Genomic DNA, 12,643 nt, shown 5'->3' with positions numbered 1-12,643 from the left:
TGAAAATAATAATGAAAACTACGATGTACAATCACGTAATATCACCAAAACTGGTGCTACCGGTGGTGGTTCTTTTTATCAATATCTTCTATAGTTGACAACAAACATAGAAACAAGGACACCAAGTTTGGTAAGCAACATAATGTAAGTTCTGGAATGAAAACACAAACAACGGGAAATAATCTTGAATACTTAAAGATTTTAGAAGTCTTCAACGACAAATTACAAGCGAAAAATAACAATACTGCTTTTAGCAGATGGGAATAGCGAGAGACAGGATGGCTAGATAAATATACACAGGATACATTAGTTAAACAGAAAACTATAGAACTTAGGAAAGAGAATACGAATAATGTACATAATCTGTATATAACTCAAATAAGAAATTATATAAATCTGAGAGTGATTCTTGTGTTACTGAGAAGAAAGAAAGAGTTTTATTACCTGAAATTCATACTTACACAATGATTTTCCAAGAGAAAGGAAGATAGCAAAACCCAAAATACCACCGGTAATATGACAGACAGTTCAAAACAAGAAACCTATGTTGAGAGACAAAACGACATTAAGATTACCATTGTTAAACCGTTAATGATAAATTTTAAAGAAACTTCTCATGACGTAAAAACGGAGCAGGGACGATTATCCAAGATGCATGCGAAGATTATCTTAATAATAGAAATGCTGAAGTAGCAATTAACAATTTTTCAGAAGAAAATCCCTCTTCTATGACACATCGACACAGAATGCAAAAGCCGCACATAAAAAAGGGAGTTAAAGGCTGAACGAGTTTCTTATGAAAAGAGGCAAAACAAAGGCAAGGCAGTACTGGGAGAGGCAAAGAAAAACATGACTATATGATTTGACAACATATATATAAACAACTCCTGATGACTATATATTTGACTGACACGTATATAAAACAACTCCAAATGACTATGTATTTGGAAACGTATATAAAACAACTCCAAATAACTATGTATTTGGAAACGTATATAAAAAAACTCCAAATGACTATGTATTTGAAAAGGTACATACAATGCAACAACAAAATTGCTTATCAAAAGAACTCGGACCCAAAGTACGGCATGTATATGCAGCCAACATTAACACAAATATTGCACTACAAAAAACTTAAATAATACTAATGCCATGGTTGAGAATCCCTGGAAAGGGAGGAACTCTGCATCCGACATCTACGATGACATTTACATCAGGGGATGGTCGTGCGCCCAGTACCAAGATGATGGAGTCTGACTGAACAAAGACCAACTTTAACAAACTCTGGTAACAAGAGAAAAACCCGACCAGCGAAAAATCTATTATTACTCTCCGCTCCCTGAGAAGGCCGCTCCCACTTCGTCCAAAGACACCAATGCTGGAACATCGCCTACCAACCAACCGTAGCATTTATTTTCAGTAAGAACCACAATCATCACTTTTTATAGATTCTGATGACATATTTTAAATAATTATTTAATTTTACATAAACATCTACTATCTACGAATTATGACTGCTTGTGCAGCTAAATTCTTTAAAAAAGAAGATAGTTGGACGTTGTTTGGAGTTAACGTTTATTCGAGTTTAATTATTTTAATTTTAATTTATTAATTTAATTTTATCCATCAAAATTTGGTTCACAGAAAATATTTTCCTAATTGCGCAGTTTACTTTATACGATTTAATTTCGTTTACTGGACTTTCAAACTGTTCATCCGATTATTTACAAACGTAAAATATTATTATGCATATTTTGAAACGAATGTCATTAATCGATAATTATGTCGGTTTTGAAATATAACGGTCATTTCAATTATATGCAAATTGTGTTTTCTTTATATTAAATTTATATATACCCAGTACAGCCCTGGGACGTCCCATTCGTTACCCTACACGAGTACCTATTTACTAAGACCCATAAGATACAAAACTTATTTACAATATAATATAAATATCTTTTCCCCTCACTAGCTCGGAAACACGTATTTTGTCGCTTTAATACCAGCGGGTAAAAACGCATTTTATCCACTAGTGGGTAAATATTCGACCTTGAATAAAGTCAAAATAACTGCTTTAAAATCGATAAAAGTAGAGTGAATCTAGTAATAAAGATGGCGTTTACCACCTGTGGAACTGATGACCGTGACATAGTGAACCGATTTTCATGAAACATGGCTAAGAACACTTCCGACTAACTCAGCTTTCAAACAAAAAGAAACTAAATCGAAATCGGTTCATCCGTTCGGCAGCTACGATGCCACAGACAGACATGAACAAACAGACAGACAGACAGACAAACAGACACGTCAAACTTATAACACCCCGAAAAAGACGGACAAACAAAACAGACACACACACTTTCCCATACTCCCTGGACCCACTGAATAAAAATAACATCACTGACGACTGACGCACTTTCAATAATTTAACGTCATTTTCTTAAACGTTTATAAAGCACTACATTTTCTAAGGTAACTTAAAAGTAAATGCTGTTTATGAAATTCACTTTGTTTTTGAGATTGATCTTTAAATAACCTAATGAAAGTGTTTAGAGTGTTATAACAGGCTGGCAAGGCCGGCGTAGATAGGAAAAAATGTAATAGTTATTTGTTATACAAGGGGCAAAGTTGTATTTTAACGCCGAGTGTGGAATTGAAAAACGAGCAAGTGAAAAGGATTCTATAGTTGAACCACGAGCGAAGCGAGTAGTTCGAAATAGAATCCTGAACTTGCGAGTTTTTAACACACGAGAAGTAAAATACATTTGCACCCGAGTGTAACTACAAAACTTTTCCCTCACTATAGCGAGGAAACTACAACGCAAAAAATGCGTTTATCACTGCTTCAGTAGTTCCACAGGTGGTAAATCATCTTTATTACTAGATTCACCTACTTTTATCAATTTTAAAGCAGTTAATTTGACTTTATTCAAGGTCAAATTACTTTACCCACTAGTGGATAAAATGCGTTTTTACCCGCTGGTATTAAAGGACAAAACACGTGTTTCCGAGCTAGTGAGGGTCGACGAATTATCGTGATTTTTAAGTGGAGATATTTTAAGGGACGGAGAGTGAGAGGGACATAGGCTACTTTTTGTCTCTTTTTAACGCGAGCAGAAGCCGCGGGCAAAGCTAGTACACTATGAAAGAAAAGAAGACCGCTCAAACTTTGCATAGTGACTTTTGAGATCATAATGAACTAAGGTAACGGACCCAATCATGGACAGTTTAAGATAAAATTTTGCCTATTTTTGATATATCACTGATTCATGTATAAATTCTACCGCTAAGCATGTTAAAACTTGAATGTTATCCTTCTTTTTACATTTCAAGCATATTGCAGAATAGATACTCCTATTGGTTTCTTCATAGTTAACAAATTAGAATGAGATGTTTTTCTCCAATGATGGACGGCAGTTCTCCAGTAATGGATCCCTCATTACGGACAGTGAAATAAGTTTAAAATTTTACTTTTAAAAGCCAACGAACACTCAATGAGTCAATTTTATATACCCCAAATAAAATTAGTTTTAGCATAGGATTGTTTCTTGTAAATTTTGGTTTCATAAATTGTTCCTTAACCATCATAGGAGGTAGGCAGTTTTTCAGTTACAGTTATAGACACTCGCAAAATAACACTATTTCTTTGGAGTAACAAAACACGTTTTAATAGCAGAGGCGTGTTCCGATATTTGTGACCACTCTGCCCGCTCCGATATATCCGATGGTGACTGTACCAATGTACCGGCCTGGAAATGACCATCTTACGGGCCTTACGGTACTAAATGATGGTAAGTGTGTCTTCATTCACATGCACGCTGTGACCCGCCGTGCCCGCCGGAATAGGCTAAGAGCTAGTCGCGGCAATAGGCTATCAGCTTCTTTTTAAGAACTATCAAAACGAATTTGAACGACTTGCTAATATGGGATTTATATGAACTCGAATTGAGTGACGTCACAGTCAACTCAGTTTATATATTTCTACCTGACTTATTAAATAGAAATTGGATTTAAAAATAACTCACAGAATTAGATTTAGATAGAAGAAACAAGTTCATCTATTTGTATGGCGGCCGAGCGTGTCAGATTTTGTACTGAAGTTGTTACTTGCCTGTGATTTTAAATATGTCTCAGGCTCTTGAGTGTTCATAATTTTTGTGTTGTTGCAATTAAATATCACGTAACGAGGCATTTTTAATGTTTTTGTTGACTTCAACTTACAAAATTGACGCCCGAAAGCTGCAAGCTGCGATTAAAGACGGACAACTCAGTGGATTTTACTGAGTTCATTTGACACGCTAAGTAGATACGTTTGCTTGATCTATGGTGATATATGACATCGATTTCATACTAATTCCATATTAGCAAGTCGTTCAATATCGTTTTGACAGTTCTTAAAAAGAAGCTGATTTGACTAGGAGGAAAGTAGCCCATAGTACCTACATTGTGCAATGTGAAGCGGAAGTTGAATATTGCTAACGAAAGTAAGATTTAAAGATTCAAGTTTGCAATATTCTTACGGCTCGAGTTACACACAACGTTTATAATCACACGAAGCAAGGATCATATCTAAGAAAAAATTAAATTACTTTCATAGAAAATATTCCAGCTCGGAGCACTGGAGGCTTTGGTCACTTTTTCTTTGTATATGACATTTATTTAATGTCAAGGATCATATAATACGGGACAGAGAAAGCTCATACAAAAAAGCGTATATACCCCTGAAATGTATGGGCCTTTTAAGCTTAAAACTAGATGGCGCTGTTCCGGATCCTGGAAGTGGCCAAAATCATATTTATCCCAAATTAATTTGCGTGTTTATATTTTTTATAAGAACAAATGACATATTTCTTTTATTATTTTAATATCATGTTATCACGCCAATACACATTTTGAAAAAAATTGTAAGCATCATCAGTGCAGTTATGATAGTATTTAATAGGTGGCGCTAAAAATTCGAGGTACGATACTTAGTACGAAGATTGTAAATCCTTAATAAATAATCCTTGCTGCTAACGAGATTTAAAGACTCGAGTTTGCAATATTCTTACGGCCCGAGTTACACACAACGTTTATATTCACACTTGAAGTACCTATAAAAGATTATGTCAAATGGTAAAAAAGTTACATCTCCCTCTCCTCCCTCGGGAAAACGATTTTTTTATATAACTCCCGCGCATTTAGTGTGCGAGTGTGATGAAACTGATGAAAAACAAACTCGTTTTATGCACGATTTGAACGGTACGTAAATACTTCTTTGATCCATACATCGAAACTTGATTAAAACCCTTCATGTAGGTATGTTCCATCTCTATGATAAACTGTCAAAACCGCTTTGTCATTTATGTTATTTACCTAAATACTGTTATTTATATTATTACCTTTATTGTAAACTAGCTTTTGCCCGCGGCTTCGCTCGCGTTCAATTCGAAAATTGCGGAATGTTCCATACAAACTTCCACCCCCCTTGTTAGGGTAGTGGGGGGTTAGAAAGAGACATAAAGTAGCCTATGTCACTCTCCATCCCTTCAGCTATCTCCACCTATATAATCACGTCAATTCGTCGTTCCGTTTTGCCGTGAAAGACGGACAAACAAACAGACACACACTTTTCCATTTATAATATTAGTATGTAGTATGTATTGCATCTTAACAATAAAAGCTTTATTTAATTCTACTGCCCGCAACCAAACATTGTAAGTAGGTAATATTTTTCCAATTTCTAGTTTGTACTACTAGTATACGTAACCAACCTATCGACCACCAGCCAATCTAATAATAATGAGATTTACTCGTGAAAGCCGAGAAGGACAAGTCCAGTAAGTACCTAGACTTGGCTTACGAGATAACCGCCATGTGGGATGTTGATTCGACGATCATTGTCCCGATAGTCGTTTCAGCGAACCGTCTCATAGCGAAGAGTCTCGACCAACATCTCGAGAGACTCTCGCTAGGTGGCTGGATCAAGGGCCAGATGCAGAAGGCGGTGATCTTGGACACATCGCGGATAGTTCGACGGTTACTCTCTCTGCAGCCCTAACCACCGGCAGCTTGGGCCCTGCCCCGCTGCTGGCGGCACCCTAGGTTAGGTTTTTTATAATATGTTTTTATATTGTTTTGTAAATGTTTTTATATTTTATTTTTATATGCATATTGTAAAACATCTAACCGAAGAAAAAAATAATGAGATTTAAACACAAGCGGCAGTCAGTACATTTTGCCTTGGACTACACAATAACTGCAACCATTGTAAGTATCCAATTTAAATAGTTTCGAAGGAGATAACTTCGTCGCCACGCTAAAATAAGGTAACTCACAAGTGCCATACAGCCTTTTAACTCTAGCGGTATGATTTGTGCAAAAACAATAGCTATTCATAAGTTAACGCCGAATTGTAAGCGTGTCGCGCCAGGAAACTCGCCGTGGGACCAGCCACAGGCGACGGCGATTTTACAAGGTTACGTATTTTAAATCTTCTAAAGTTAGTCTCAAGGCAATAGGACAACCGTTGTCGCTCCGTGGCACGCATGAGCGATTAACTACGATAAGCCACAGGGCGTCAACTATTGTACTCTTGGCTTCAGGCCCTGTTAGGCAAAATGCGTCCAACAATGTATAATATTGGTGTCTCCACAAGTGACCTAAAATTTTATGTTTGAGAAATTTCAACCCTAAAATCAACATTTGTGGCTCTTTGATCTTCCTGAAACAGTGATTTGAGTTTGATCTTTTTCTCAGTTTACCAAACCCTGACCTACGGCAAGGGTACGGCACAACATGTAAGGTTTTGCTCATTGTCATATTCCAGGCCCGGTGGCCGAATGGCATTTCTACGACGCGAAACGAAAACGAAACGCCGCGAAAGGTAGTCTGGCTCTGTCGCGTCAATACGCAATAGCGATAGAGATAGATATCTACGAGCGTTTCTTTTCGTGAGCGTTTGTGCATTCGGCTACGCACGCAGTATAGAAAATATCTCATTAATTACATACTTACTTACCTTCATGTGGTACATACACTAAGCAACTGATGTGTTGTATCCGTGGAAATTTTAACCTCAATCATACAATATGAATCATAATTATTTTTGTATCAATGAAAAATAAATTTCCGTAAAATGTCCTACTTAGTAAACTTTTTTCCCTTTTTGGACACGTTCCAGAAGTCTCACGCCGACTCTTTTCACCTGTACCACGCGTTCGCGTATCACGCACGCATTGTCTTGCCATACTTAATACCCACACATTTATAACCGTCGGGCTAACATGATTTAACTATATTTATGCGCATTTCCAATGTGTACACTTCGGCATTTGACTCCATTTTGTGTGTTGACCACGAAAACTTAATCTACATACTTGACCTTCGGTTACTGTTGCTTGGTTATTGTTTAGGAGCAAATCTGCTCCTTTTGCAAGTATATGTTCAACTTAGGGCCAGTTGCATCAACCACATTTGCCAGACACATCATCGTCACGCAGCAGACGTCTATGAAACTTCCCATACAATAAAATTTAACGAACGCTTTAACGGTGACAGACGGTTTGATGCAACCGGCCTTAAAACGTGTATCTACTATGGTATAGGAAGTACATATGAATATAATGACCAGAACGGAGTAACAGGGGGTTGAAAATGGTCTGAAATGCTTCGAGAAAAGGATGGTACGGCCATGCCTCTTTTTGCTCGACTTGGCGGGGGCACTGCCGTGCCCCCAGATCTTTTGACAGGAGCATACGGTGAAAGGTTAGCGGCCAGGTGCCGTAGCCGAATGGCATTTCTGCGACGAGAAACGAAAACGATACGCCGCGAAAGGTAGTCTGGCTCTTTCGCGCCAATACGCACGAACGATAGAGATAGATATCTACGAGCGTTTCGTTTCGTGAGCGTTTGTGCCTTTCGGCTACGCACCCAGATAGGAAACAGGAGCTCCACTCTTTGTCTGCCTGTGTAAGTGTGCATGTATGACCATGAATTCTGTTATTGTAGGTCCAAAGTGTAAAATCTAAGATAAAGGCTACCTACATAAATATTTCAACTTCCTTTCAATTTACTGATTTTTTATTTGACAAAACGCGTTTGTTCTGAAAAGCGATTCATTGTGAAAATAGTCACCAATCTAATCGGCTTCTACAGAATTCGAGAAATTAACAGTTTCTGAAAAACGCTACCGGCCAAATATTTATATTCTACAAATAATCCATAGGAAAAACATTTCAAAGTGGAGATAAATTATTACACAATTCACAATTATTTTTGACTATTTTGGTACCTTCTTTTAAAACGAATATGAACGATGGTGTAAGACCTCAAGACAGTGTCAGATTACTCCCATTAATATGAATGTTTGTGGATTCAATGCCATGTGAACTTTTTGTTTGTCTGTCTGTTCCACAAAGCGTGGCCTTAAGGGCCGAGGTGACACGGTATCACGTATTGGCTTACCTATTAAAGGCCAAGTGCGAAACGTAGTCAAATTCTGAAGGTTCCGTACATCATACTTATGTTTTTTTTGTATTCTTTTATTTGTACATTTACAAATATACCAATTAAATATATTACCAATTAATGTTAAAAAAAACCGGCTAAGAGCGTGTCGGGCCACGCTCAGTGTAGGGTTCCGTAGTTTTCCGTATTTTTCTCAAAAACTACTGAACCTATCAAGTTCAAAACAATTTTCCTAGAAAGTCTTTATAAAGTTCTACTTTTGTGATTTTTTTCATATTTTTTAAACTTATGGTTCAAAAGTTAGAGGGGGGGGGGGGCGCACTTTTTTTTCCTTTAGGAGCGTAATATAAATATTATCAAAAAACGATCTTAGTAAACCCTTATTCATTTTTAAATATCTATCCAACAATATATCACACGTTGGGGTTGGAATGAAAAAAATATCACAGCCCCCACTTTACATGTAGGGGGGTACCCTAATAAAACATTTTTTTCCATTTTTTATTTTTGCACTTTGTTGGCGTGATTGATATACATATTGATACCAAATTTCAGCTTTCTAGTGCTAACGGTTACTGAGATTATCCGCGGACGGACGGACGGACGGACAGACAGACATGGCGAAACTATAAGGGTTCCTAGTTGACTACGGAACCCTAAAAATGTAACATATAATTATTCCTCTGATCCGGCAGGTATTGTATTGTATTAAATTTTCATCAGATACATCGGACCTGTCAAAGCTCACAAACATAGGAATACGTATCTAACGTCTTGACAACTAGAGACGACTGTACCTACAAACTAAAAACTTATTTATTATATGTAAAATTACGTTCACTTACTTCATATCGACGATATTTATTAAACGTTTACCCATCTTTTATTTCGACGCTTCAAAAACTTGCAACCGATCTCCGTCATATTTGTGTTGCGGGACTTATTTGGTGAACGACTGAATGCAGTCTATTGAAAGCTAAAATATTGCAAGCACATTTTGCACCGTCCAAATGGCTTTACATCACGTTTTTAAATTTTTATCAAGTCAACGACAGAACATAAATCTTTCGACATGCAAATATATAAAACTTTCCCTCGAAGTAACCATATACGTATATCTTATATTATATTTCGCTCACGTCCGTGACAAGTGGATTCGAATCTTGTGTCGACGACGGACGGTCCGTGGTATAACTGACCGAGATCACGTAGTATTATGAAAGTATACATAACAGTGTTACAGTGTATTTGCTAATATCGATACTGATTCAGGAAGTTTCATAGTATTGTTGTTCTGTATTACGTGTTTAATGGTAATGAGGATTAAACCGTTTATTGTTATCGATGTTAGTTCATTCAGTCATTTATCTCATATATAACTCCCTGTTAGACCTAAGAAAAAAACGTACTTCAGAAATATCAAGAAAATGTACGATCACCACGATGGTGCTACACCTTTGGTTAATTCTCGGCTAGATGGCGCTAGTATATTATGGGAATTTTACCACAATACCAAGTTTAGTTAATAATAATAATATGGGCCAAATTGTCAAAAGTGAGGTTCGAAAGTTTAAATCCTGTGTCACGACATGACAGTTTTTATGTGACTGCACACACAATAGGTACATATATTTATTACTTTGACAGTAATTATAAATTGAAATAGATATCATACACGAAAGAAAAAACGACAAGGCCCACTGGTGGCCGAGACTGGAATCGAACCCGGGTCTTCAGCTTACGCGGCTGACGTCATTACCACTAGACCACCCGCCCACCGCCGCCGTGGTACCCGACGAAATTTCTCTAGTGTATGTTATCTCTGATAAGGCTAGACGCCTTTTGACCAACTCTTACTCAAATATTCAATAAAATAATTTGGGTTGTTCCCTAGTTGTTTGACAGTAATTCTCTATAATATATAGTACTGTATATTCTTTGGTTATATAATAATTACCTATAATATTATTTGGTTATATATTAATTTGTTTGGTAATAATTACATCGTAACCCTCAAACTTACCAGCGATATTTACCTACTAAAGAATCAACCACAAAATGAATAATAAATAAAAATAACTTAAAATCATTGAATGACACATAAAATCGACGCTCTGTTCAATTTTACACACAACACTCCGCATCCCCAATACCACACCTCGGACACTGGCGATCAAATATATGAAAGAGGCGCGTTCCTAATAGCACACTGTCTAAGCTCGTGTAGGTGAACGCGTATCATGCTTGTATGAGAGAAATATGACAGGCCGACTGTTCGCGTTTTTGGCAGGCGGTAACTGTGAGGTAACTGAGAGGGGGTGGGCGGCGCTTTCAGCGGGGAGCGGAAGTGGCCATACTGTACGATAGTACTCTTTATTATACTGTGCTTTAGGGTAAGCGCCTGGGCCAGTAGGAGCGGGCAGGTTAAAACGATACATATATATATATATATTATAGTTATTAGTGTCTTAAATAGGTAAATATATTAATATAAGTCCCTATTTTTTTTTCTATAACGTAGTCCAATAAAATCAAGTCTTTAGTGTTCTTTACATATCCCGCACCTTTTTTTGGTCTTCTCTGTTTGGCCTTAAGGTTGACTGGTAGAGAATGCCATGTAGCATTAAGTTCGCCTTTTGTAACTGTATATTTTTACTGTGCAATAAAGTTTAAATAAATAAATAAATAAATACATGGAGCGAAAATGCTAAAATGGAAAGCCCCCCTTTCAATTTTGGAATTCTAGTTTAATATACTAGTGTTATTAACTAGATTTATCGAAAAAAAATATTCATTTAGAATAACTCAGTTAAAAGATATTGCGAAAAAAAAAATTGTAATCGAGGTTCTGCTCTCGACTGTTTCCTCCTTCAAAACTTAATCAATCGTAACGAAATTTGAGAATCTGAATAACAATGAAATAATCTGTGTCGGACCGTTTAGTTTTTTTTTGGCTAATTGTTACCAATTTTGAATAGGTAGGGTACCATACCTTTTTTTTGCGCCATAATCAATAAGGCCTTTTTTGGAAATTTTTGATGTGCTCTAGCGTCTTTAAAAATAAAAATATAAAAAAGATCAAAACAGTCTGACAAAGATAAAAATAATAATAGTCTGTGTTGAAAAAGTCTTGCTCTATCTTCAAAAACCAGGGAGGAAATAGTCGAGACCGTTTGTATGTAGGATTGACCCCTCCCGTAGCGTCTTAAGTCGGCCATGTTGCTAGAAACACAGGACGGGCAGACATGCAGTAAGGATTACCTACAGCACTGAGAAAATAAAAATTTTAAAAGACTAGTAAGCACCTTTAAATATTTTTTTTTTTTAATTTGATTTTATTTATTAACTTGCGTACAATTATAAAATAAATATAAAAAAAAACAATTATTACTACATATATAAAAAAAAAAGGTAGGATACCTAAAGGAACCCGTTCCGGGCCATGCCGGGTCCAAAGGTCCCCATCACGCTAGCAGCGTTACCCCGCTGTATGGCGATGGAGACCTGTTGGACAAGCCATGACTCGGAACGGGGATCTTTTGTTTTCTTTTTCCTTTAAATTGTATGACGCATAGACAAATAATCTTCCAATGTCAACCGGGGTGACTTTAGGAAACTTTGGGGTTACTTTAATGGTATTTGAACGGCCTTAAAATTAACATTAATTTCATTATTTACTGAAACTGTTCGTGTAACTAGTTAGATCAATAAATATTCCTGTCAATCTACCATAGCCTCGCGTCTGTATGCAGGAGTTCGTGTACCATCTTTAAAATAGTTTAGTCATTAAGGCCACATACTAACAGCATAATTAAAATCAAAATGTTACTAACAATACCTATACCTAAGTTACTTAAAATATGTAAAAAGAGTGTCTCTTTTCGCCAACAAACTGCTGTGCAGTTTGGCCAAGATTTAAGTCGTGATTTGTATTATGTGTTTTCTGTAATAAATAATTAAAAAAAATAGAAAATCTCAAATTAACTTACAGTATGGCTTTAAAACTAAATTTTCAAAGTCGCCCCTGCGTTTTAAAGCCACCCCAGTTGACCGTTTATCACTTATCCACGTGGATAACACAGGGTGGAGGTGGGGGGCTTTAGGGTAAGCGGCAGGTCCAATAGGAGCCGGCTGAGTCGGCCATGATGCCAGCTTACAGGCAGCATGCAGTGACGATTACCTTCAGCACTGAGAA

The sequence above is a fragment of the Leguminivora glycinivorella genome, chromosome Z (assembly GCF_023078275.1).
Source record: "Leguminivora glycinivorella isolate SPB_JAAS2020 chromosome Z, LegGlyc_1.1, whole genome shotgun sequence".
In the NCBI taxonomy this organism is placed as follows: domain Eukaryota; kingdom Metazoa; phylum Arthropoda; class Insecta; order Lepidoptera; family Tortricidae; genus Leguminivora; species Leguminivora glycinivorella.
This window is presented reverse-complemented; position numbering follows the sequence as displayed.